The 26,640-nt window shown below is 44.1% G+C and overlaps 1 long non-coding RNA gene across 1 annotated transcript in view; it reads right to left on the reverse strand.

The window, feature by feature from the left end:
* Nucleotides 1-3,984: 3,984 nt before the first annotated feature.
* The window catches only part of LOC144805729 (uncharacterized), a 68,723-nt gene continuing 46,067 nt past the window's right edge, over nt 3,985-26,640 (reverse strand). The window contains exon 5 of the long non-coding RNA XR_013605586.1: nt 3,985-6,508. This is a non-coding gene — a long non-coding RNA (uncharacterized LOC144805729). The remainder of the gene's footprint in view (nt 6,509-26,640) is intronic.

The following is a 26,640-nucleotide window of genomic DNA, read 5'->3' on the forward strand; positions in this document are numbered from 1 at the left end:
TTTCAGGTGGCCGGTAATGTGAGCTTGGCGAGGGATGTCTAGTATGAGTCTGGCTGATGCATTTTGTATGCCTTGGAGTTTTTTCAGTAATTTGGCTGTGGTTCCGGCGTAGAGGGTGTTTCCATAGTCCAGTCGGCTAGTGACCAGTGCGTGGGTGACCGTCTTTCTTGTTTCGGTGGGGATCCAACGGAAGATTTTCTTGAGCATACGAAGTACGTTGAAGCAGGAGGATGAGACGGCGTTGACTTGTCTGGTCATCGAGAGGGAGGAGTCTAGGATGAAGCCCAGGTTACGTGCGTGGTCTGTGGGTATGGGTGCTGTGCCCAGGGCCGATGGCCACCATGAGTCATCCCAGGCAGAGGGGGATGACCCTAGGATGAGGACTTCCGTTTTGTACGAGTTAAGTTTTAGGCGGCTGTTTTTCATCCATTCGGCTACTTCTTTCATGCCTTCATGAAGATTGGTTTTGGCGGTGTTGGGGTCTTTGGTGAGGGAGAGGATCAGCTGGGTGTCGTCTGCGTAGGAGATGATGTTGAGGTTGTGTTGTCGCGCGATGGAAGCGAGAGGACTCATGTAAACGTTGAAGAGGGTGGGACTGAGTGACGAACCTTGTGGTACTCCGCAGATGACTTCGGTGGCCTCTGATTTGAATGGAGGGAGTCGGACTCTCTGGGTTCTCCCGGCGAGGAACGAGATGATCCAGTCCAAGGCTTTTCCTTGTATTCCGATGTCGTTGAGGCGTTGTATGAGGGTGCTGTGACAGACTGTGTCAAAGGCGGCGGATAGGTCTAGTAGGATGAGGGCAACTGTTTCTCCGTTGTCCAGTAGCGATCGGATGTCGTCTGTCGCTGCAATGAGGGCGGTTTCGGTGCTGTGTTTGGCTCGGAAGCCGGATTGTGATGGGTCGAGAGAGTTGTTGGATTCAAGGAAGGCGGCGAGCTGGCTATTGACGGCTTTCTCAATGACTTTGGCAGGGAATGGGAGGAGGGAAATGGGGCGGTAGTTCTTGAGTTCCGAGGGGTCTGCTGTGGGTTTCTTCAGGAGAGCGCTGAGTTCGGCGTGTTTCCAGCTATCTGGGAAGGTAGCGGAGTTGAAGGAGCAGTTGATGTCATCACGGAGATGGGGTGTGATGATGGAATCTGCTTTGTTGAAGATGTGGTGAGGACAGGGGTCTGTTGGTGAGCCTGAATGGATGGAGTTCATTAGGCGGATGGTGTCGTCAGTGGTGATTGGGTTCCAGGTGCTCAGGTTGCTAAGGGGCGGTTTAGGTTCGGAGGCGGGTGGAGTGGACTGTTCTTTGGAAATGTTCTCAAAGCTTTTATGCATGTCGGCGATTTTGTTGTAGAAGAAAGAGGATAGCGAATCGCAGAGGTCTTGGGAGGGGGTAATGTCGTTTGAGGCTGCGGTGGGGTTGGTAAATTCTTTTACGATGTTGAAAAGTTCCTTGCTGTTAGGGGCGTTGTTGTCGAGTCGATCCTTTAATGCTGCTTTCTTGGTGGATCGGATTAATTGGTGATGTTTGCGGGTGGATGCTTTGAAGGAGGCCAGGTTGTCAGTGGTTGGGTTTTTTCTCCATGTTTTCTCGAGAGAACGGCAAAGTTTCTTGGATTTTTTAAGGTCGTCGTTGAACCAAGGGGCCTTTTTACTGCCCTGTTTGGTTTGGTGGTTTTTCAGAGGTGCTAATTCGTCAGCGCTGTGAGTAATCCATTGTTTGAGTTTGGTGGCAGCTTCGTTTGGGTTCGATGAGAGGGTGGGGGGGTTTGGTTGAGCGATGTGAGGAGTTGGTCGGTGGTGATTTTATTCCAGTTTCTTCGTGGAAAAGGTTGTGGGGGGCTGTGGGTCGAGGTAGTTTTGTAACTGAAGTGAACGCAGCTGTGGTCCGTCCAATTGAGAGCTGTGGTGTGATCGAAGGAGATGTACTTGCTGGAGGAGAAGATTGGGTCGAGCGTATGTCCGGCTATATGGGTGGGGGTGTCAACAAGTTGTTTGAGACCAAGATTGGCCAGGTTGTCCAGAAGGGTGGTGGAGTTTTTCTTCTCCAGGTGGAAGTTGAGGTCTCCCAGTAGAATGTAGTTCTCGGAGGCGAGGGCATGTGGGCTGATGAAGTCAGTGATGTCTTCGTTGAATTGTTTACGGGTTCCTGGTGGTCTGTAGATGAGGGTGCCTCTAAGTGTGGTCCTGGGTTCGGTGTGGATCTGAAAGTGGAGGTGTTTGGCGGTTGCAAGGTTATCGTCGAGGCTGGTCGTGATTCTGATGGTGTTCTTATGAACGATCAAAGGATCTGAAAGTGTCCAGTCAGCTTGACATCAAGAGAGGGGTGTGTCAGGGGTAATTTTAGCACCCTTTCTTTTTAACCTATATATTAATTCCTTAGAGAAGGCCCTTTTGGCCACAAATGCTGATTGTCCCCAGGTAGACCAGTCCTATAGGGGGGAAGCTAGGGGCCTACAACTTCTTCTGAATTATTTTGCCCTTTTTATGGAGGACTTGGACCTTTTGTTTAATCATGCCAAGTTGTTCATTAAGCAGGTGGGACATCGTAAAGCTAAGCAGTTCACTTTTAAACTCGGACTTTCGTCAATGCCGAAGACAAATGTTTTCTCCTATTTGGGAGTTGTGTTTGACGATTCCCTCAGTTGGTGCCCTTTGCTTACTTGGAAGAAAGGGGATCTAGGGAAAGCTTTTGCAGTTGTTTTTAACTTTGCCAGCAAAGTAGGAGGGAAGCCAATAGGGGCTCTTTTGAAGATATATGAAGCCAAAAATATCTCAAAGGTTAGCTATGGGCGTGAGATATTGGGCCATATTGGGGTAGGGGCAGTACAAAGTGCTGAAAACTCTTTCCTGCAACGGCCCTTTCTGTCCCACAAAGCACCCCATTTTATGTAGTGCACGAAGAATTGGGGATGCCTTTCCTATCAGATTTACTGGCTTTCCGCCCCCTGGATTTGTGGCTTAATATTTGGGCTAAGCAAGAAAATGCACTTAGTAAAGACGTCCTATGGGAATGCCTTTCACTTGACCATGTCTCAAGCATCCAATGGCTCCAGTATATAAGAGTTGGCCTCTCCAGGGTAGGTAGGAACTATTCGTTAACCCTAAGCGCATATGTGAGAGGGACCTTTCTCTGGTCAAAGAGTGTTTTTTAAAGAATGAGCTGCTGTGATAGAGAGGGAAATGAGCTGTGTAAGCCTAGTGTGCGTAAGTACATTGTGGTAAAAACTGTACCAACCACCGAACCTTATCTTCTAGGGCTTAAAAGCATCCATGATCGTTTGCTATTTACCCGGTTTCAGCACAACCTCTTCCATTACCTCTTGGCACACCCTTGTGGCTCCCACAGAGGCCAGTGCCTCATGCCCTGCAGCTGCAACAGTGAGTCTCCTCAGGACATGATGCACTTTATAATGTTTTGTAGTTTTAATGCTGTCCCTAGAAAGTTATTTATTATTCCCATTCTCAAAAAAGTGGGTTTTAGGCAGGTGAGACCAGCTCTTATCTTTTTACAACTCCTCTCTAATGACACTGTTTTGCATACGCTTAACTTTTTATGGGTCGCTGTTAGACTCAGGTTAAGCTGCGATTAACTTCTGTAATGTAATTCATGAATTTTTATCTTGTGTTCTGATTAACTTGGACATATTATATTTGTCAATCTGTAACTTGGAAGATGTTTTATCATTTTATGTATGACTTTTATGGTTTTCTTTTATAATACTGAATAAAGTTTGTTCATAATTATCACCAGGGGATTCATTTACAGGTTAGCATGATATCTCTCACAATAACTCCAGGAGTCACAGTCCACACAATGTACATGCTTTGTTCCCACTACTCCAACCTAAAATATAACCCCAATCACCTGCCCAAACCTCTCCCTGCTGATGCCAATGTGGTCCTCCGTCAACCCGCAGACCATATTTTTGGCCCCTTTGAAAGCGCCCATACAATAAAAATGCTGCAGTTGTAAATGCATATCAACTACCATTTGTTGTGTTTGAAACATTTTATTGAACAATAAGACCTAATAAACATTAGCTGATTAATACAGCAAAACAAATCATCAGTTGTTATGCACATAAGATACAAAAGTTGTACATAAAAATCAACATACTGTAACACAGCAAAGTTATGTAGAGCACAATTCTTAATTTCGGGCAATCTTTAAAGTTCAACAACAGAAACGTTCATAAAAAACAGGAAAGGTGGGACACAGTGATTTCATTAATGTAATGTTTCCTACATATAGAAAAATAAATACTAATTATTTTCCTTAAGCAATAAAATCCTCACATTAAAATACTAAGAGAAATATATTGAACATCGAACATTTCATATGTAATTAGAATTGGATTTGAATATTTTAACCTCCTCAGCATTATTTGACTCATGATTACAACCTGAATGCTTTCTGGAAAGGAACCACATCACGGGGCTCAAAATCATATATTTTGCAACAATATGATTCAAATGATAAACTTGAATTTCAATTCAAGTTATTGATTTAGGCCTTTTTGGAGATCAACAATTTTAAAACTAAACAAAATCCATAAATTTTTGTGAAATTGTCACCTAAACTTTAATTCAATTCACCTTCTAATCAAACACTTCCCATTCCAGCAAGCATCACAGGACCACTTGTTGTAATTTTCCTAATTAGTGATAATTATACGGATGGCTGGGTGCACCCTGATGCCTCATTATGTACGAGGGCCTTTGGTGTTCGTCTGTACTACGCGAGTGACAGAGTTAGTGGAGTGTTTATTGCTCTCTATGTCACTCTACTTCTGAGCACCTAATACAGCTTATACAGTGGTTATGGTCATCTGGTCACCTACATTATGCTTAATATAAATAGTGCACAATTTAGGTGTTTGTGTCTGCCTACAACGTGGACCTGATACAAATAGCAGTACCTACAAGGTGGATGGTACAATTCAACAAGAGTCTAAGATACTTCAGCACAACTGACTTTGCATCAACATTACAGGGCATCAGTCTTGCTGGCAAGCCAACTTAAAACTTATCAGTATTGTATACATTATTATCAGAGACTATACTTGTCTCTTGGATACCACTTTACAACGGAATTTTATTAATTTTCGTACGGTTGTGTGTGTATAATAAAACAACCTACCCACCATAAATGATCTATCTATTCATCTTTTTGGATTCTGGAGTAGCATGCTACTCGCCGAAAAGCGCTTCAACAATTCATCAGGGGTAGCAGGCGCTATATAAATGCAAACCCTTCCCTCTTCTATCCCTCCACTATCTTTTTGAACCCAACTAACAGACCAACAGACCAACATGTCCAGCTCTCAAATTAATTTAATATTTCCTTACACTAATTCATCACTAACCATTTTTGGATCCTGGAGTAGCGTGCTACTTGCCGAAAAAGCGCCTCAATGTTAGTCAGGGGTAGCAAGCATTATATAATTGCCAATACATTACAATTTCTGTTTACATCGGGCTGCACTAACATGAGGATAGAAGTAGAGAGGGGCTTAGAGTGGATCTGCCCAGAAAGTAGCATACAACAGAAAGTGTGTGAACAGTCTATATGTTGTGCGCCTGCCAGAGAAAAACACAGCATACAATATCTATCGAAGAGTCTATTGGCTCAGTCAAGGCTTGTATTTTTAATACAATTCATGTCCGCAAGCACAAAGATAGGAAAAAAGCTTTCTAAATATACAAAAGAAAATTGGATGATTTTTACACTCCGGGCCAAACCCATCTCCCATGTAGCAGGAAGGATACACTGTGAATGCGATATCCATTGTGGAAATGTGCGCCTCTACAGGAGTTACATCTGAATTATCAAAAACATACCTCCCCCCAAAAAGAAAATGTTACTGGGGCAACTGGAAAGTAAATGTAAAGGAATAAATAGGCACTGTATCAATTCTGAAGGCATTTTGGACAAACCGTGGTTAAAAGTTTCAGAAGGCAAATTCGAGGAACCAGGGTACCAAAGCACAGAAATGCGGCGGGAGCCTCCAGCCCTGTGTCAGATTCCTGGAATGGTGCACGCGCCGCAGGGAACAGATTTAGGGGGCACACAGCTTTCTCTTAAACTATCTTGACTTATATGGTGCAAAAATCTAGGCGCTTTCATTATTTGGTATTACAACGCATAGATATAGAAAACAGATCCCACGCTCCGGACTTCAAAAGAATGGATTCTTAGGCATTCTGAATTTTTTTTGTGCAAGGAGGGATTTAAAATTAAATATGTTGCCTGAAAAAGGTCAGAGGGCACGGCGTGCTCCGGAGTGTGCATGATTTGGTTCCCATAACTCCTTGCAGGAAGGAGCTCGTGAATTTGAGTCTCCACAGATCTGCCGTGGGATCTCTGACGGGTCAGTTTATCTCTCCAAGCTATCACGCAATTCATTTCTTCTTGGTTACTGCTCAGAAACCGTCAGACGAGGTCCATTTTTCATGGGTTTGTCGTACTCCAATCTGCCATAGCTTCCAGGCACATGGTGATAAAACAAAACACCTTATTAAAAGAACAAAGATCGGTCAGCAGGTTTTACAGCTTTTTGTTAACCATTGAAAAGGTCCCAAATCAAGAGAGGGAAAGGCAGAAAAGGAGAAGGTGATAAAGAGAGACAGCAATGATAAACAAGCACAAGCACAAACACAAGCATGTGTTCAGAGTTTAAAGCCTTTACTAAAAGCCTCGCAGAGCAGCGCATCCGGGCTGGCTCAAGCGAGACCTAAAAATGGTGTTCGAACACATATAAGTATAAAGAAGGGTTTTAATATACAAAACCATCCAGTGATCATATTAATCTTCATAGAGTGGTGAATTCACTGGTGGTCCCTAAACGAATACATACATAGGAAATATAAGAATGGTTTGAAAAATCTAGGTCAGACATTTGAACAACTGTGCTAGCGTTACATTTCAAAGCTATTCAGTCCAGGACATACAAAACCGTCCCAACGGGACATAACCATATACTGTATAGTCAATGTCTCTTATTCTTAGTATAGGTGAAAAATAAAATAATTTTCAGACAACAAGATTCACTACAATAACAATATACTGTAGAAAGTGTTAATCCGCTGACGTGGGGAAATGTGCCTCATCTCACAGTGGCAGGGGGCTCATGGTGACTCTCTGCCCAGTAAAAGAATTATATCAAGTGGAGCATGGTAAGAAAATAAGTCTTTAATATTTGGAATGGCTTTTGGTTGAATTTTATAAAATGTGCAGAAGGTGTCTTCAACCAGTCGATCACGAGCTATCAGTAGCTCCCAGACACCACTGGATTATCTCACAGCTTTGAGTTAATTTTTAAATAAGAACAAGGTCATATTTTCCTTTTAAAGTTAAGGGAAGGCTGTGTTTATTTTATATTATTATCATCAGGCTGCAGCTAGCAGAGTCTGATAATGTAAATGTTATTTTTTTTTTATCACACGCACGATTACCAAAAAGGCATCTTGGCACTAGCGTCATTTGAAACCTGACAGTACGGGATATAAAATACCTTAACATTTGCCTAGCAGTTAGATGCGAACATTAAACTATGGGCTTAAAAGAAAAGTCTTAAGGTCCTTCCTGAACTTCAATAGTTTAGGCTGACCTCAAATGATTGGATAGGGTTCTACCATCTGGAGGTAGAGTAGGAGAAACGTCTCCCTCCCCAATGGACACTTTTTATTCTGGGTACACATACCTAGTATTGCTGGACCATAGAGTACGAGAAGGGGCATGTCATTTGAGCATCTTGTATGAAGCGAGGGCCAACCTGATGCAGTGCCTTGTGGGCACAGCATAAGGCTTTGAATTTAATTCCTGTCCTAATGGGCAGCCGATGGAGGTCTTAAATGGCTTCAAAGGCTGAGCAGAATTTTGGGAGGTTCTTCATCACTCTTGCTGCCACATTTTGGACTGTTTGCAACCTATTGAGCCCATATAAAGATCAATAAAATAATCCATTTTAGATACGACAAGAGCCAGGATAACACTTTTCCTAAGCTTCATGGGAAGGAAGGGCAAGATTTTCATTGAATGTTTTAACATAAGGAAACAGGAAGAGGTTACCTGATTGTAGTGGTCAATAAAAGTGAGGTTTGAGTCAAGACGACTACCCAAATTTCTAGCCTTCTGGACTGGGAGTGGAAGGGGCTCGAGACTGTGTGGCCACCAAAAGGTGATCCAGAAGGAGGAATCCTTACCAAATAGCATCCAATTAGCGATGCTAGTCATACTCGTTCTAAAATCTTTTGCCACTTTTTCAGGTTCTACAGTAACCAATACCACTATTTGGGTATCACTGGCATAAAAGAATGTAGAGAACAAACAGGATCGAACTAGTTAAATAAATTGAGTTATGTATGCATTAGGCAAAGTCAGCCTTATTGACGGCACTCCCCCCCCCCCCCCCCCCCAAGCGCCTTGAGACCCTACGGGTAAGTAGTGCGCTCTATAAATGTCATTGATTGATTGATTGATTGATTGAAGACACCCGAAACCGCACAATGAAGTGAAAATGGAGCAGAGGTCAAATCTTCCAAAGATACCAATTGCTCTCTGTTTGACAAAAAGAACCTGGTCAGTTTGAGAGCAGTACCGTTAATGCTTACACTTTCTAAACGGCTTACCAAAGAGAAATGGTTAACCGTATCAAATGTGTCCGAAAGATCCAATAGGATCAAGGCTGTATTAATCTCCTCTATCCACAATGGATCTGTTCTCTTCAGTTACTGCCGCTAAGGTTGACTCTGTACAGTAGTAGGGTCTACACTCTACTGTTGAGTAGGATCCAGACAGTCAGTATTTTCAAAAAAGGTGGTGATCTCCTGATTCATGGCCTTATCTTTAATTTCATAAGGAAGTGGAAAGACCAATTTGGATCAGTAGTTCTTTACATCTGAGGGATCGAGGGAAAGAGTCTTTAGAAGTGGCAAAATCTATGCCTTTTTCCAAGCTTCTGGAAAAAAGACGGACTTGAGCACCATTGTAATAACAAAGTGAGATGAGCAGAAATGGTAGCTGAAACTGAATGGAGGGCAAGAATCTGCAGGGCTTCAAATTTCATAGTGTTGATAAGATTAGAGACTTTGTCTTCAGAAAGTGCGGTGAATGTACTCATTACCAGGAAATGGTAAGTTAGTTTATTCACCATACGTTACTCCACTGTATCTGTCCCTAAAGATTATCTGGTGTTATCTTAAAATTCAGGAATATTTTATTTACTTTGGAAAAAAGAATTTGGTTAGTTCATCACAGCTTTTTGGCTGGGAGTTGCTAAATGTTTATAAGCAAATGATGAAAGTGATTTAACTGTGTTTGAACAATAGGCTGTAATTCTTCCTCCAAAATTGTTATTGGTGCCTACATTTTCTTTTACATTTCTTGAGATCATAGGAGTACCATGGCGCGGAAGGTTGCAGACAGATCATTAGACCTCAATCTAAAAGGCCCAACTTGACAAACTGTCTGATAACAATGCGCGAGATGATTAGCCTTGAGTAGCTCAAGATTTTCACTGATCAGAAGTAGCTCTCACTACAGAAAAGGTTGAAGATCCCTGTTGTAAACACCCAATATCCCCAAAATCAAATAATTTGAAAAATGCACAAAAAAAAGAAATGTGCTACAAAACAAAGAGTTTCCGTTGGGCCAGTCCTGTGAAAGGGGGCTCGTTTTTACACTTGCAATAATTGTCTAGGATAGATAGGACAGGCATGATGCAAATTGTGAAAGGGAGATGGGCACACGTTACTTACACCCTTTTCAAGTGGGAGTTCAAAAATATGGATCCAGCCCACAAGGTTATGAGTTTCCCAGAAGTGTACTGAACCCCAGACCGACCGGAGCCTTAAAGCAGCAAGAGTATTTTGTAGATACCAGACAGCCCAAGAGCTCTAGAACTGTGGAACTGAAAATTCTGGACCCTGCCATTATATGGTACCAAGGCTCCACACTCGTGTCACAAAATATCATCATACCATGACGAATTTGGTATCGACAGACCGGTAATGATCAGGGCATTACACTTGTGCATTTGCGTCGAGATTAAGTGACGAGATCACCCTTAAATCGTAGTTCTCGTCTTGAACCCTTGGGTCCCATCTTGAAAGCGGCATTCATTTTGTGATTGCCCTTACATAGTCAATTAACCAAGGCCTAACTCAGTCTGAAAGGACACGTACACCTTTTCTGACTCCTCTGTGACCTGGGCGAGCTGACTCCCCTGCCTCCAGCCAAACCTGTTCGGGCAGTTCTCATCCCAAATGGCCGAGCAAGATTAGCATCAAGGCGCAACATGTCATAAACCATTCAGCACATTCAAACCATGCTTTTATCATACACACACCTGTCCCTGTTTCTTCTTTATGGCTAGTTTTACGAGAAGGAAGTGCCCGATTTTATTGGGGTTTAATCGATATCTGATGGGAGTTCTGGGCCTTGCTGGGTAATCTATCACAAACTGGACAACCGAAAATATAGACTTGCCGTAGTGACTTTGCCTTTTCTTTGTTGTAAAAATATGTATATGACCAAACCGTAAAACTAGGAATTCTTGCCTGAAGTGTAATATTGTGTATAAAAGGAGAAGGCTGGCTCTGTAAAAACGAGCAGTCTCCTGAGAACCTACAGCCCGTGTTGTTGTACTTCTAGGACCCTTGTTACTTGGTTGCAGCCAATAACACTCGATCTTTGACATCACCTAGAAGACTCTGTGTTTCTGTGGTCCAGAACAGGAAGAACTCAAGAGGTCTCTGGGTGTTCCCCCTGGCACCACCGGGTTCCTAAAAACCCGGTACCTCAGTGGGCGCCCAACTCGGGGCGGTATCAAGCGGTGTCGGTTACAAGCCAGATGTTCGTGAGGAGCTTCGTGTGAAAATTCCAGAGGACGGCCAGCCACTTCAGCGACCCCTGTATGTCGACGTGGTTCCGAAGGTCTTTGCTGCGAGGTTCCCCGCGTCCCGATGGCTACAAAGGACTGCTGCCCTGACTATCGCCCTGTTTTGGACCCATTGATGATTGGTAGAGCGAAACGATAGACGAGTCTTCTAGTGACGTCATCGATCATCAATACTTCAGTTAAGTATAAGTGGAGCGTCTCCCAGTCCTTAGTTTGATCCTTAGTTTTTGGTATCCTTGAGATACGCTTTGATTTGGTACTTGCAAGCCCCAAAGCCAAGGGACTCGTGTATTCACGAGAATATCGTAATCGATAATCCTTTGAAATTTGAAGCTAGACTAGAGAGCGAAGATGCCTGGTTTTAGCAGACTTGGAAACTTGTTTTGTCTTGGTTGTAGTAGGGACTCCCGGTTGGAGGACTCGTGTCCGGTTCCCCCGATTGGAACTCCAACATATGAGCTCTATGTGAAGCATGGCGTAGGCCCTATCACGTATAATGAAGTATGGATAAAATACACCAGAAAAGACGGTGTTTTAAAATGGCCCCAATATGGTAGCTTTGATACAGAAATTTTAGATAACCTAGAGGTGAAACTGTTCAAGAAGAAAGCCCGGTCGGCGATGTTTGACTCCTTTCGCCTATGGCGCAAAGAAGCCAAACAGAAAGAAATGAAATTAGCAAAGAAAAATAAAAGAGGTATGTCAATGGTACAAGCTGCCGTTGCATTCAGGGATAACGAGGAAGAGCAAGAGAATGAACAAATGCTTAGAAGTAGGAAGCTAGCAGTAGATAAATGCTGCCCAGTTCTGCCACGTAAAGGACAAGGATCAACGGAGAAACTTGATAGCGATCCCCTAATGTCCCACTTACTGAGTTCACCACCCCCCTATGCACAAAATGCTACTGCACCCCCACAACGCTTTGTTATACCACGCCCCGCTGCACGAACTCCAGTTCCTCCACAAGCACCAGCTCCTCTTCAGCTGGTTTCTACTCCTCTGGCGCAGCCCTCTCAAGGGCCGCCGCCTTTGCTATCTACTCCTAATACTTTTTCTGCATATTCTCCTACTGCTCCGACAGCTTATCCTAATACTGCTTCTGCTACTGCCTCGACATCTGCTTTACATTAGCCTGTCGTTTCTGGCGTTCCTGCCGATCTGCCTGCTTCTCCTTCTGTTCGACAGAGAGTAGCAAACACTGTCACTGGTCTTTTCTCACCTTTCTTTGGGTCACCTAATACGACCCCTAAAACAGAACGTAGACAGTTGCGGAGTCGACTGCCTGACTATCAGGAAAGAGAAGTACTCAATGAGTTAGCACGTAAATGGGTTACCGACACTGTAAAATATGACGTTCAGTCCATTATGGAAGTTTTTAGTCAGTGGGAAGCATCTACACAAAGATATGTATTTGAACAGATGTGTGAATACCTCTGCGAAGATTTGAGGGGAAATGATCCAGAGTACAATTTTCAAAAATTATTCCGTATACGATTCAAGTTCGGAGAAGGCATGATTATGGGTACCGATGTTGAACAAGCAATTGAGATATTACTGTCTTATAGAAGTAAGGGAGGCAATTCCCGACTACTGTCTGAGCATGACATGCCAGGTCGGAAAAAGGCGCGACAATATCCCATGAGAGAGGTTCCCCCAGTTTGGAGGGAAGGTGATGCCAATGCAAATCCAATAATCCCGCCACATTTCCAGCGTGTATGGGTACATGTCCCTTGGAAAAGATCTGAGGTTTGGGCTCTAAAACAGACATTGCCTGATCCCCGCAAAAATCCAGCAGGGTATTATAAGGACTTATCACAGACTGCCAGCTCCTGTATCATGAATTTAGCCGATATAGACATGTTGTTTGGAAATGTTGTTCCACAGCCCTTATGGGGAAAAATTCGTCATGCAGATCATGACCAAGAGTTAGGTGATACATGGGCTAATATCACTACTGCTGACGCTAGACAAGTTGGTGGCTCGAAGCCCGAGCCTTTGGTAGCAGAACTTCCTGGTAGAATTGTTACATATATGAAGACTTTAATGCCCGAACTGCGTGTGAATTGGGAGAAGTTGTCTGCGTGCAAGCAGAAGAAAGATGAGAATGTATCCGACTTTTTCACAAGGTTTGAAGAGACTTTTGCCGATCATAGTGGTCAGGATATGGCTACTGAGGGTGGCCAGAGATTGTTTGGAGACAAATTTGTACATAATTTACTTCCTGAATTATGCAACAAGTTGAAGGATTCAGAGAGTGCTTGGGCTGTTTCCATGTCAGCGCAGATTTTAGCCACAGCCCAGTACTATGAGAATAGATGCAAAGACGAGCTAGAAAAGGCAGATAAAAAGACTAAAGAATTAAAAACTAAAGTCCTTCTCCAGCAAGCTTATCCACCTCGTACTGCTAGTCAGCCCGATTATCAGCAACATCAGCAGTATTCGAGAAACTCGCAAAGAAATGAGTTTTCTCAACAGCGTTTACCGTATGGGCCGAATCAGTGTGCGTATTGCAAGGAAGAGGGACACTGCAAAAGTGATTGTCCGGTTTTGTTGCGACGTTTGAATGGTGTTTCTGGTGCAAGAGGTGGAGGTGTTCAACAGGCTCCTAGAGGTAGGGGTCGGGGAAATATCCCCCAGAACGCTCGTCCTTTTCCGCCTCAGAATTCTATGAACAGCTTTGACCAACAGAATAATGCGTCTTCTAGGACAGCTCAGTACTATGCTGATGACTACTATGCGGAGAACGAAAATGAGGGTAATGATTGCTAGGACAGCCATGGACAAAGAGAGGGAGTTGTTTCAGTTCCAGTAGACCAGAATGGACGTTATGTTGAGGGGATTACATCAGGTGTGTCAGAACAATTTCTGTTGGATACTGGTGCTACAAAGAGTTCTATTATGCACTCAAAGCTCCCTGGCGCACCTTTGTCTGGCGAAATGAATGTTTCAGTAGGTTTTTCTGGCGCCCCGGTTAGGAACCCGATCTCTAGCCCTATGTCCCTTTCTGTTGGGCCATGTGAATTAGAGGCACCCCTCATTCTTACAACAGGTTGTGGTGAGAACTTGTTGGGATTAGACCTGTTAAAAAGACTATATGCGACTTTGTACTGCTCTCCTTCGGGATTAGAACTTACATTAGGTAAGGAAGTGGTTTCTCCAATGTATTTGTCGAGGGAAAAGATTCCAGCAGAATTTTCCTCTCTTCCAGACATACTTTGGGCTACTGGATCAAATGATGTGGGTCTCTTGGAAATAGCACCATATGCTATAACGTTGAAAGCCAATGTTAGGTTGCCACGAATTCCCCAATACAAAATTTCCAGTGAGGGTGAAAGAGCGTTGTTAGCAATCATTTATGATTTGATTGAAAAAGATGTGATCGAAGAGACAAGAGGCAACATTTGCAATAGTCCTGTTCTGCCTGTCTTAAAACGAACTGACCCCTCTCAGCCACCTGTGTACAGATTTGTGATTGATCTTAGAGAAGTGAACAAGATTGTTGTGCCACAGTTTCCAGTTGTCCCTGATATCACTGCCTTATTGACAATGGTTCCAGCGTCAGCCACTTGGTTCTCGGTGATTGACTTGAAGAATGCTTTCTTCAGCATTCCGATTGCTGAAGAGAGTAGGGATATCTTTGGCTTCAGTTTAGGAGGACGAAGTTTCCGCTTTAAACGCGCTCCTCAGGGCTACTGTGAAAGTCCATCAATATTCAGTCAGGCTCTGAAATCGCAGCTTGACACGATTGTTTTACCTGATGGTGCGACCCTTATTCAGTATGTCGATGATTTGCTGGTCGCTGCAGATACTGAGGAAATTTGCAAGAAAGCCACTTTGTCACTATTGCTTCATTTATGTGATATGAAGCACAAAGTTTCCCTTTTGAAATTACAATATTGCCGACAAGAAGTGACCTACTTAGGTCACAGCTTATCGAAGGAGGGAAGGAAACTGACCCCAGAGAGAATACAGGCAATTGCAAAATGGAATGTCCCAAAATCACAAAGAGCAGTGCGTGCTTTCTTGGGTATCACATCGTACTGTAGACAGTGGATTCCAAATTTCTCTTTACTGGCCAAACCATTGGTGGCATTGACATGTAAAGATATACCCAATCCTGTGCCTTGGTCTGAAGAATGTCAGAAAAGTTTTCACGAATTACGTGATGCAGTGTGTTCGGCTCCTGTGTTGGGTACCCCCGACTACAGTAAGCCTTTTTCATTATATGTCCACGAGAAAGAAGGCTGTGCATTGTCAGTCCTGACACAGTCTTTTGGGGACAAACAGCGTCCATGCGCATACTTCTCAGCAACTCTAGACCCGGTAGCTAAAGCATTACCAAGTTGTCTGAGGGCCACTGCGGCAGCAGCTGTCTGTATTCGACAGTCTGCTGGGATAGTAATGAATAATACACTGGTCGTTATGGTCCCACATGCAGTAGACATTTTGCTAAACAGAACAAGGACACAGCATTTAACTAGTGCTCGATTGTCAAGTTATGAGCTGACACTGTTAGCAAGTCATGTTCACATAAAGAGGTGTGACACGCTCAACCCAGCCACGTTATTGCCCATTCCAGTAGAGATAGATGAGGTCGAACAACACGACTGCTGTTTTAGGACAGAAGAAGAGACAAAAGGGAGAGTAGACTTACAGGATACTCCTCTTCCTGAATGTAATGATACCTTATGGGTTGATGGTTCGTGTTTCAAATTACCAAATGGTGATACGACTGCAGCATATGCTGTAACGACGTTGCATACAATTGTAGAAACTGCACGTATCCCACACAATTCTGCACAGGCAGCAGAGTTGATTGCACTTACAAGAGCGTGTGTGTTGGCAAAAGGAAAACGAGTGAATGTGTACACGGACAGCCAATACGCCTTTGGCGTAGCTCATAGTTTTGGACGATTGTGGCGTGAACGTTGATTTTTGACATCGCATGGCATGAAAATCCAACACGGTCAGTTAGTAAATGAGCTTCTTGAGTCACTGACCCTGCCATTACAAGTTGCGATTGTGAAATGTAGTGCACACAGAAAGGTGACGGACGATGTTGGTCGTGGGAATGCATTTGCTGATGAAGTTGCAAAAGAAACCGCAAAGAATGTGATAAGCCGAATGTATGTTGCAGGTCCTGCAAGATGGGTTGGTGATGTTGGAATGTGTGAGGACACCATAGAGAGTGTGAAGTCAATACAGTCTGAGGCTACAGAGAAAGAGTTGAACAAGTGGAGAGAAAGTACGGGTAAAATGGATGCGAATGGTTGTTGGGTGGAGTTGTCAGAGCATCAGAGATGGCTGCAACCCGATGCGTACGTGCTTGCAGTGGTGACAATGGCTCACGGAATGGCTCATATTAGTGTGAAAGGAATCTGTAAGTTGTTGGCCCCAGTATGGCAGAATAGTGGAATTCCTAAGTGTGCAGAAAATGTGGTCAAAAACTGTATGGTGTGTTTGAAGCACAATCCTGGTAGGGGAACCCCAACTCCAGCTGGTCATTTTGCGCCTCCTACGTATCAGTTCGAGGTTTTGCAGCTAGATTTCATCCACATGGAGAGGTGCCACAAATTAAAATACGTACTCGTTGTTTGTGCCTTTTCCAGGTGGGTGGAAGCATATCCCCTTAAGGACAATACTACCTTGTCCACAGCGAAAGCCCTTGTCAAAGAATTCTTCCCGAGATTTGGAATGCCGAGAATGGTCTGGAGTGATAATGGGAGTGAATTCGTGGGACGAGTGATGAAGACAGTGTGTGAAGGGCTAGGCATCCACCAGAAGTTCCACACTGCAAATCACCCCCAATCAGCTGGATTAGTAGAATGCTACAATGGCACCCTAAAGCTAAAACTCGCCAAAATCCAAGCGAGTACTGGCCTTACATGGCCTGACGCTCTACCCTTAGCACTCCTATCCACCAGAACGACTGTGCACTCTAGAGTGAAACTTAGCCCCTATGAAATAGTATTTGGCCGACTGGCCAACATATGGGGAGTGCCTAGACCCAAGAAGTTTAGTGAGGTAGAACATCCTGTGCTACTTGACTATTTGTATGAATTGACAACTACATTACGCATTTTGCACCAACAGGTTCACAGTTCCTTACCCCCAGCTTCTGATGATCCAGGCCACGCAATTGAACCTGGCACATGGGTCTTGGTGCGTAACTTCGGACGGACAAAAAACGAACAGCCTCGCTGGACCGGACCCTTTCAAGTGCTACTGGCAACACGCTCTGCAGTACGTGTCCACGGCAAGGAGAACTGGGTGCACGGCACCCATTGTAAGAGGGTCCCGTTACCCCTTCCTTATGACCAGTGGGTCCGGGAGGGAATTGCTGACTCTGAGGTTGAGACTGTGCCTCGATTCTTACCCTTCAGTGATGCACGTTTGAAGGGAACTACCTCTGAAAAAGAAAGCGAAAACATTTTGCAAGGATCTGTGCCACCGTCAATACAATTGGACACTACTGAACCTGAACTACTGTTTCTGGACAACACAGCAGCTGGTCGAAATCGCTATAACTTGAGGTCAAGACCTGTGACTATGGACAAATAAATAAAATTATTTTTTTTCTTTTGTGTGCAGCTATCGTCTAGGAAACTTGCTTATTTTAGTTTTTTCGAACCGCCATCCGGTTCTGCTGCTAGGGTCGCGGCTGCCACAAGTCTTCGGAGTGCAGCTGGAGACGATTAGGTCGACTGGTTGGTCTAAGGGAGTTGCCCTAAACTGACAGAAGCACTCCGGAGCAGAATCAACCTCCCGCCGCGGGCAGCAACATAGAGTGGATGGAGTTTTCCGAGATGGAGAGGCCTGCCACACCCACGAACTTTAAAGCAAGAATATGCACTGTAATGGCAAAAACTAAATTTTTTATAATATGTATTTTCATTTTGTGTAGTACAATAATGTTTTTGGCGGGCTATGCTTTGTTCACCTTTCAAGTTCCATTTGTATGCAACACTCAGCCCACACCTCCTCCTACTGTTTCCCCACATTCTTTTCACCCTCTACCTGAACACCAGTCTGCCAGAAGACTAGAATTCGTAAACAACTCATTCGTCCACCTCCTACACCAGCACCAGACTGTAATGAACACAACGAATTGTTGGGTTTGTGGACTCATGCCACACACCACAGATAAGGGTATCCGTATTTTGTTCTGCCCTTTAGCTACCATGGTTCTCTGTGGGCATTTCAAACAATGTTCCTGTTTGCCCTCGAACCATATCTCCCAGGGAGAAACTCAAGCAACAAGGCACTAGTGGCAGGGATTAAAAACATGAGTAAAGATATTGACACGTATAGAACCATTCCCAAAGATGAATTGACGCCTTACAGTAGATGGAATATCACCAAATATGAAGTTTCTTTGAGCGAGAACCAGCGAGCAAAGACATCCTCCCCAATCTGGATAGTACCCCACCAAGGTCACCTATGTCTGCAGGGAAATGGCAAAAACCCCAGAGCTCAGCTAGGGAAGAGTGTCTGTACCGAGACTTATGTCTTCTCATCTCAGACATCTCCTTCACTCTTAGCAGCTAAGCGTACATACTTCGTCTGCAATGATAGAGCCTATACATGGTTGCCCCCTGACTTTTCGGGCACATGTTTTGTCTCGTTTCTGCTGCCTCCCACCTACACGGCCGAGGCAGATTACCACCGGACAAGGACAGTTAGGGGTGTTGTGAGTAAAGACGACACTGCGGAACAGGAGTTTGGCGATTTCGCAAAAGGTTTTCTGCCGTTTTGGGGGCCTATGGTGAACAGCAGGAACATACGCCAATTGACGAGAGTAGTTGAATCGGCCGTGATCGAAACGGCTGGTGCCCTTAGTAACTTAACTGCAGAGCTCCAGTCGGACCGCCTTATGACTCTTCAGAACAGGGTTGCCCTAGATGTCATACTTGCAGACCGTGGTGGGGTATGTAAAGTGATCCAATCCAGTTGCTGCATTTTCATCCCAAATAATGCTCCGACAGTTTACCAGGCCATCTCCAAACTGCATAAGATCTCTGAGTCCATTCACGTGGATAAAGGAGACTGGTCCTTTCTGGGGTGGATCTGGGAACTGATATCTGCCTGGGGATGGAAAATTCTAATAGTCATTGGAGTGGTCTTAGCCATTCTGTTCATGTTCTGCCTATGTGTACAGTGCGCTCCTGCAATATGTGGCCTCTGCGCTGCATCATGTGTAAGGAAGCCTGTGTCAAGGGACGAACTAAACAACAGGATGATGTTACAGCAGCATCTCAATGACTTCATGAATACCGATTTAGATTCAGATTAGCGTGAGTTATTGCCTATATAAGGGCAAAAGGAGGCTCTGTGGAACTGAAAATTCTGGACCCTGCCATTATATGGTACCAAGGCTCCACACTCGTGTCACAAAATATCATCATAACATGACGAATTTGGTATCGACAGACCGGTAATGATCAGGGCATTACACTTGTGCATTTGCGTCGAGATTAAGTGACGAGATCACCCTTAAATCGTAGTTCTCGTCTTGAACCCTTGGGTCCCATCTTGAAAGCGGCATCCATTTTGTGATTGCCCTTACATAGTCAATTACCAAGGCCTAACTCAGTCTGAAAGGACACGTACACCTTTTCTGACTCCTCTGTGACCTGGGCGAGCTGACTCCCCTGCCTCCAGCCAAACCTGTTCGGGCAGTTCTCATCCCAAATGGCCGAGCAAGATTAGCATCAAGGCGCAACATGTCATAAACCATTCAGCACATTCAAACCATGCTTTTATCATACACACACCTGTCCCTGTTTCTTCTTTATGGCTAGTTTTACGAGAAGAAGGTGCCCGATTTTATTGGGGTTTCATCGATATCTGATGGGAGTTCTGGGCCTTGCTGGGTAATCTATCACAAACTGGACAACCGAAAATATAGACTTGCTGTAGTGACTTTGCCTTTTCTTTGTTGTAAAAATATGTATATGACCAAACCGTAAAACTAGTAATTCTTGCCTGAAGTGTAATATTGTGTATAAAAGGAGAAGGCTGGCTCTGTAAAAACGAGCAGTCTCCTGAGAACCTACAGCCCGTGTTGTTGTACTTCTAGGACCCTTGTTACTTGGTTGCAGCCAATAAAACTCGATCTTTGACATCACCTAGAAGACTCTGTGTTTCTGTGGTCCAGAACAGGAAGAACTCAAGAGGTCTCTGGGTGTTCCCCCTGGCACCACCGGGTTCCTAAAAACCCGGTACCTCAGAACCAGCAGAATCTACTCTCCAAGACTCTACACAAGAACAACAAGCATTGAAAATGCAATAGGTCTCGGATTTATTTGAGTTAGAGCAAATGGCATTGTAAATGGCAATGTCTTTTAGCCATGTGTTATGGAGTGTATGCATGTGGTGTGTAGTGGAATTATGTGGGTTGGATTGGAATTGTTAGTTGTGGAATTGTGTGGCGTGAAATTGGTTCATTGCGTACAAACCATTTCAGTATGCCATCTGTGTCCACAATTTTGATGAAGTGCAATTTGTATAAGCAGGTTAGTCAAAAAGTCCACCCAGGTGTGGATATCCGATTATCAAGTAGTTACATTCCTAAAGGCAGGGGAGAGTTCACCCAGTGCAATGCAATAGGTCTCGCATTAAGTTTGAGCTATTGGCATTGCAAAATATTGCAACACCAATTGCAACAAAAGTCTATAAATTGTAGGCCAAAAAAATGTGTATTTATTTTTGTAGCAATGGTGGCATGCTGCGCTTTAGATGAATATGTTTAAAAGTAAAGTGTGCCATACTGCGATTGCTACAATAGTTAATTGTGGATGTGTTAACAAATGATGTGTGCATGGATGGCTGGTGGTGGGTGTGCCTGTAGAAATTGTGCACTGATGGCTGGTGGTGTGTGTGCCTGGTGGAAGTGTGCACTGCCGGCTGGTGCTGTGTGTGCCTGGTGGAAGCGTGCACTGACGGCTGGTGGCGTGTGTGCCTGGTGAAGCAAGCATTGACGGCTGGTGGTGTGTGTGCCAGGTGAAAGCGTGCATGGACGGCTGGTGGTGTGTGCCTGGTGGAACTGTGCACTGACGTGTGGTGGTATTTGTGCCCGGTGAAAGCGTGCACTGACGGCTGGTGGTATTTGTGCCTGGTGAAAACAAGCATTGACGGCTGGTGGTGTGTGTGCCAGGTGAAAGCGTGCATGGACGGCTGGTGGTGTGTGCCTGATGGAACTGTGCACTGACGTGTGGTGGTGTTTGTGCCCGGTGAAAATGTGCACCGCCTAGCGCACCACTCAACCCCCAAAGCCTACATCACCACTCAACCCCGACCGTGTTCAGCACCGCTCAACTTCCAACACCTACAGCACCGCTCAACCCCACCGCATACAGCACCAATCAACACGCAACGCCTACATCACCACTCAACCCGCAACGCCTACAGCGCCACTCAATCCCCACTGTGTACAGCACCACTCAACAAACAACGCCTACATCACCACTTAACCTGCCACGCCTACATCACCACTCAATCCCCACCGCGTACAGCACCACTCAACCCGCAACGCCTACATCACCACTCAACCCGCAACGCCTACATCACCACTCAACCCGCAACGCCTACAGCACCACTCAATTCCCACCGCGTACAGCATCACTCAATCCCCACCGCGTATAGCACCACTCAACCCGCAAAGCCTACAGCACCACTCAATCCCCACCACGTACAGCACCACTCAACCCGCAACGCCTACATCACCACTCAACTCGCAATGCCTACAGCACTACTCAATCCCTACCGCGTACAGCACCACTGACACTTTGGAGGACACCTGTTCTTTCCTGCCCGAGGGTCTGGACAAAACCAATAAATCACTAGACAGCGTCTCTGGGCTGTTATCTTACACTGTGTACACAAAAATGAAAGCGGAATATTGGTTTCTCCGATGCTCTCCAGACCGCCATCTTTAGTTGTGTTACGTTTCAAATGCTGTTATGCTAAGATCAGAAACATGTTGAGCAAAACAATGAAGAGCAAAAAGATGGCACTGCGAAAGTCACATAATAAGGCACAGGGAGGCTATTCCTAGCTATGATTTGACTGCATTGCCCTCTCTGACTCCAACAGCTTAAACAACATTGCATCACTTGGCTAGCATCAGTCATTGAAGCTCTGCGCTGTATAATGTTAGGTTACAGTGACTCATACAGCACACATTCTGGTATTTTCAATTTAGGGAAACAACGGCTAATCTGTATCGAGAAGTGAACTGCTGTGATCGACAGACAATTAAAACCCAATAGCAAAGAATAACTAAACAGAGAATATATTTTTACGTGTTATATATATATATATTCACTGAAAAAACCATAGGTTATAGACCATATATAGTTAGGAATTAGCATTTACAAAACCTTGAAAATTCACTGAAAAAACCATAGGTTATAGACCATATATAGTTAGGAATTAGCATTTAAAAAACCTTATTTTACTCACACAAAACCATTGAAATTCCATATATAGTTAGTTGCACTAACTATATATCGCGCACCCGCAATCCACTGCTGATCATGTCACATATTACATCATTCATGACATGGTCAGTGACATCACTGATGACAACATCCAGTGATTATGTGTTTCTGTAAAGTTTAAATATGTTTTACATATTGAAGAATGAGTGGATGTATAAGTGTCTGAATAAAGGTTTTAGTAGGTGCGTGATTGACTGTATGAGTGAGTGATTAAATGCGTCTTACTGAATGCACGGGTTAGTGACTAAACTGTCTAAAAGTGTGCATCAGTATGTCTGTTGTTGTGCAAGCTGCTGCACGTGTTAATCAGTAGCTATATAAGTAGCTATATGGGTTATTGATTGGTTGCACAAGTATTTGTATGGGAGACTGAGTGTGTGTATGGCTGGCTGGGAGGTGTGTGACTCTGTGCAGATCAATGTGTACTTGTATCAGTGATTCTATAAGAGAGTAACTATGTGTTAGTATATGTTTCAAAAATGTAAGGTGTTCTGTGTTTAACTGTATAGATGAGAAAATGGAAGTGTGATTGATTCTTTTCAGGACTGACTAGGTGTGTGAGTAACTCCATGGATGAGTGGCAGAGTGTGAGTGTCTGTATAGGTGTATGAGTGCATATGATAGTGTTGTAAAGATGAGTGATTGTATGTATGAATGATTGTATGAGTGAATGTGTGTGTAGACATAGGAATCAGTGAGTGCGTATGTAGTAACTAGTATTGGTGTGTCAATGGTTTCAAAAATGATACTCTCTATTTAACACTGGGTGTAACGGAGGTTATATTAGAGTGTGAGGAGATGCATTGTATTATCACATGAATGATATCATCAGTGATGTGATCATTGATGTCAAGTGAGATGTCATCAGTGATGTCATTTGAGATGTCATCAGTGATGTCACTGACCATGTCATGAATGATGTAATATGTGACATGATCAGCAGTGGATTGCGGGTGCGCGATATATAGTTAGTGCAACTAACTATATATGGAATTTCAATGGTTTTGTGTGAGTAAAATAAGGTTTTTTAAATGCTAATTCCTAACTATATATGGTCTATAACCTATGGTTTTTTCAGTGAATTTTCAAGGTTTTGTAAATGCTAATTCCTAACTATATATGGTCTATAACCTATGGTTTTTTCAGTGAATTTCAATGGTTTTTTAATAGCAAATATCATAAGCTGTCGAATGTCAAGTACGTGGTAAGTGAAAACATTTTCGTGTTTATGCACACTGATCTGCTTTGAATGGTGCCCCCCCCCCCTCATTTCTATTAGGAGTACTCTCTCTTTGCAGATAGTGAAAGGTAGTTAACGCAGGTCTTTGCCCCCATTGTAATCCGTCGTGCCTGCTTCTCTCTCCATTTGATTCATTGTTATCCAAGTATTTACTGTTTTAGAATTAGTTCTCTTTGGTTCATTCTCTATTTACAAACAAACACAGAGTCGCAATACTCTGTTTAGTCTTTGCAGATAACGAAAAATCGTGTAAAAAAAAAGAAAAGGAATCGAGCAAAATCAGTAGGCCACTAATGGGATCTCTTTTTGACCTCGCTAAAATAGAAACATTAGGAACAACCCCTCATGACAAATACAAAACTAGTGAGATGAACTGAACTCCACACAATGATGGCTGCAAAACAGCTCGGCTCCGCCACCCACCCCGCCCAAAATAACGATAAAGAACGGCTGCCATGATTGGTTGCGGAATGACCACGACGGAGCTACGAAATGGTGCTGCTCTCATGCTAACCCCAGCTTCAGTCTGAAACATCCAGAAACACTGTAGACTACCAATTCGATCAGTTCCGGTAGCGCCCCAATGTAACCCGGTAGAGAAGAACTAGCCCTCCCCTCTTTGACTGATGGTTCTTGTTGCCTGTCCCTTCTGTTGTCATTTAACAGAACTATTTAACCTGCTGAAAAGGGTTGTGTTCCGACCGCTGGTTGGTGGAGACATTTTGACTATATTCTGTACCTGCGTTGTCGCGTAATGCGTCATATGACGCGCCGCGTTAGCGCATCCGGAAGTCATCCGGGGCGCGCAGCGCGTAACGTAAGCATAACAAGTCATGTGACTTGTTAATAAAACTTTTCATTGGTTCATTTTACTTTTCTTATTGTAATGATGAAAGGCTTGGTCATATGACCTAAAAATTACGCTTTTCATTACTTCCGAACATTATTTTTTCTTAAATATATGTTATAATGTTCCAGGCTAATGTACTTTCCCGGAAATTTTACAACTGTCCTGCAAGTAAAATATATTCTTTTTTCGAGAAAAAGAGCGTTTCTTCGTCCCATGACGGAGCCGTTGAGCAAAAGAGGGTCGACCTGCTGTCTTAGTCGCCGATACGCCTGAATATGAGATTCTTATCGATCACTTTGTTGCAGGAATAGAAAACACAACAGCCCTTGACCATTTATCTTTACTGCGTTCCTTCGTATTATACCTTTTACCCTTCATGTAATTGGTCTGCTTTATTTCACTTGCCTTTTAATGATTCTAAAACAGTGACTATTATTAAAAACTTTACCAATGTATATACTACTACCATGTTTTCTTTTAAAAACCTTTATTGTGAAAATTTCATTATACAAATACGAGCCTATAACCACGTGGGCCGGCCACGGAGCAAACTGTAATCGTATATGATAAATAGACATTTACACTGTAGAGGAACGTAACGGGCGGGCCATTAGGTTGCAAGAACTAAGGTGTCTAACAGTTACGGAATCGGTGGACGTACATTTTATAATTAAAATACGACAGGGCCAGTTACAATAAAATTATCTAGATATACATTTGCGGGCAAGTACCATGGGTGACGTTAATTCGAACTTTCAACAGTACAGTAATCAATAACACATCAGAACTTAATATCAATAGGGATGTCGAAATATTCAATCAATTCTCGTCCCCGCCCGCCATGTGCTTCAAAACTGCATACGTATCTCGTGATTTCAAGGTTCTGCAACCAGTACACAACAAGGAGTTACGAGTCCCATTTATTCTGGCGCCATTTTGGGCGAGGACGGGCAGGTCCAGGATATAGTCAAAATGTCTCTACCAACCATCGACTATGATGATGTTCATATGCTGTATTTATTAGAGTAACACTCAGATGTCCACATGAAATAAATTTGCCACAATCTAAACATGTCATTTTAATCTTTCCAAAGTTCTTCTAAATATTTGGGACCGTTTCCCTTGCCTCTGAAGCTCTCAGTGCCACTTCTTTGATGAATGTACTAGCAGGTCAGGGGTTCTCCTCCAAATCTCTCTTTTATGCAGCACTATAATTAATTGGTGCCACCTCTCCATATGACAATGCATGGTATAGTTACCACAACTATATTTTTTTTCGGTTCCTCTAGAGAGTTCATCGTGGCAGATGAAGCGTGTAACGTACCGGGCATTTACCTTTTTTTGCATGTACAGGAAAGGAAAAAAAAATCGAGCGTCCGAGTTCTAAGATGTCCCAGGCCCATTTTAGTGGACCAGGCCCAAATCCAAAGAACAGGCCGCCATTTTGAGAGTCCTGTTGCAGCCGCCTGTCGCTGTAGCATCAAGAGCAGCCGAAACTCAGCTGAATGGCAACTGAAACGGTAAAGGGGCGCCCCACTACAGCAGACGAGCCAGGCCCAAATCCAAAGAACTGCTATCTCACAGGCTAATGGGGCGACCCACGCCGAGTTTCAGCATTGTAGGATGACCACACAAGTACAGCAACTTGCTAGACCTCACCTCGGTGCCATCCGGATCTCGGCGCCCCACTGCAGATGAAGTGCCTCTCAACTATGAAACCACCACGGTGACATCCGGATCTTGGCGCGTTGTGCTGCCTTCGGCCTATTCGCACATCGGTCCGCTACTGACGCCATCTCACAGGCTAATGGGGGTTGCAGCCGCCTGTCGCTGTAGCATCAAGAGCAGCCGAAACTCAGCTGAATGGCAACTGAAACGGTAAAGGGGCGCCCCACTACAGCAGACGAGCCAGGCCCAAATCCAAAGAACTGCTATCTCACAGGCTAATGGGGCGACCCACGCCGAGTTTCAGCATTGTAGGATGACCACACAAGTACAGCAACTTGCTAGACATCACCTCGGTGCCATCCGGATCTCGGCGCCCCACTGCAGATGAAGTGCCTCTCAACTATGAAACCACCACGGTGACATCCGGATCTTGGCGCGTTGTGCTGCCTTCGGCCTATTCGCACATCGGTCCGCTACTGACGCCAT

Source organism: Lissotriton helveticus (genome assembly GCF_964261635.1).
Source record: "Lissotriton helveticus chromosome 1_1 unlocalized genomic scaffold, aLisHel1.1 SUPER_1_unloc_2, whole genome shotgun sequence".
NCBI lineage: Eukaryota > Metazoa > Chordata > Amphibia > Caudata > Salamandridae > Lissotriton > Lissotriton helveticus.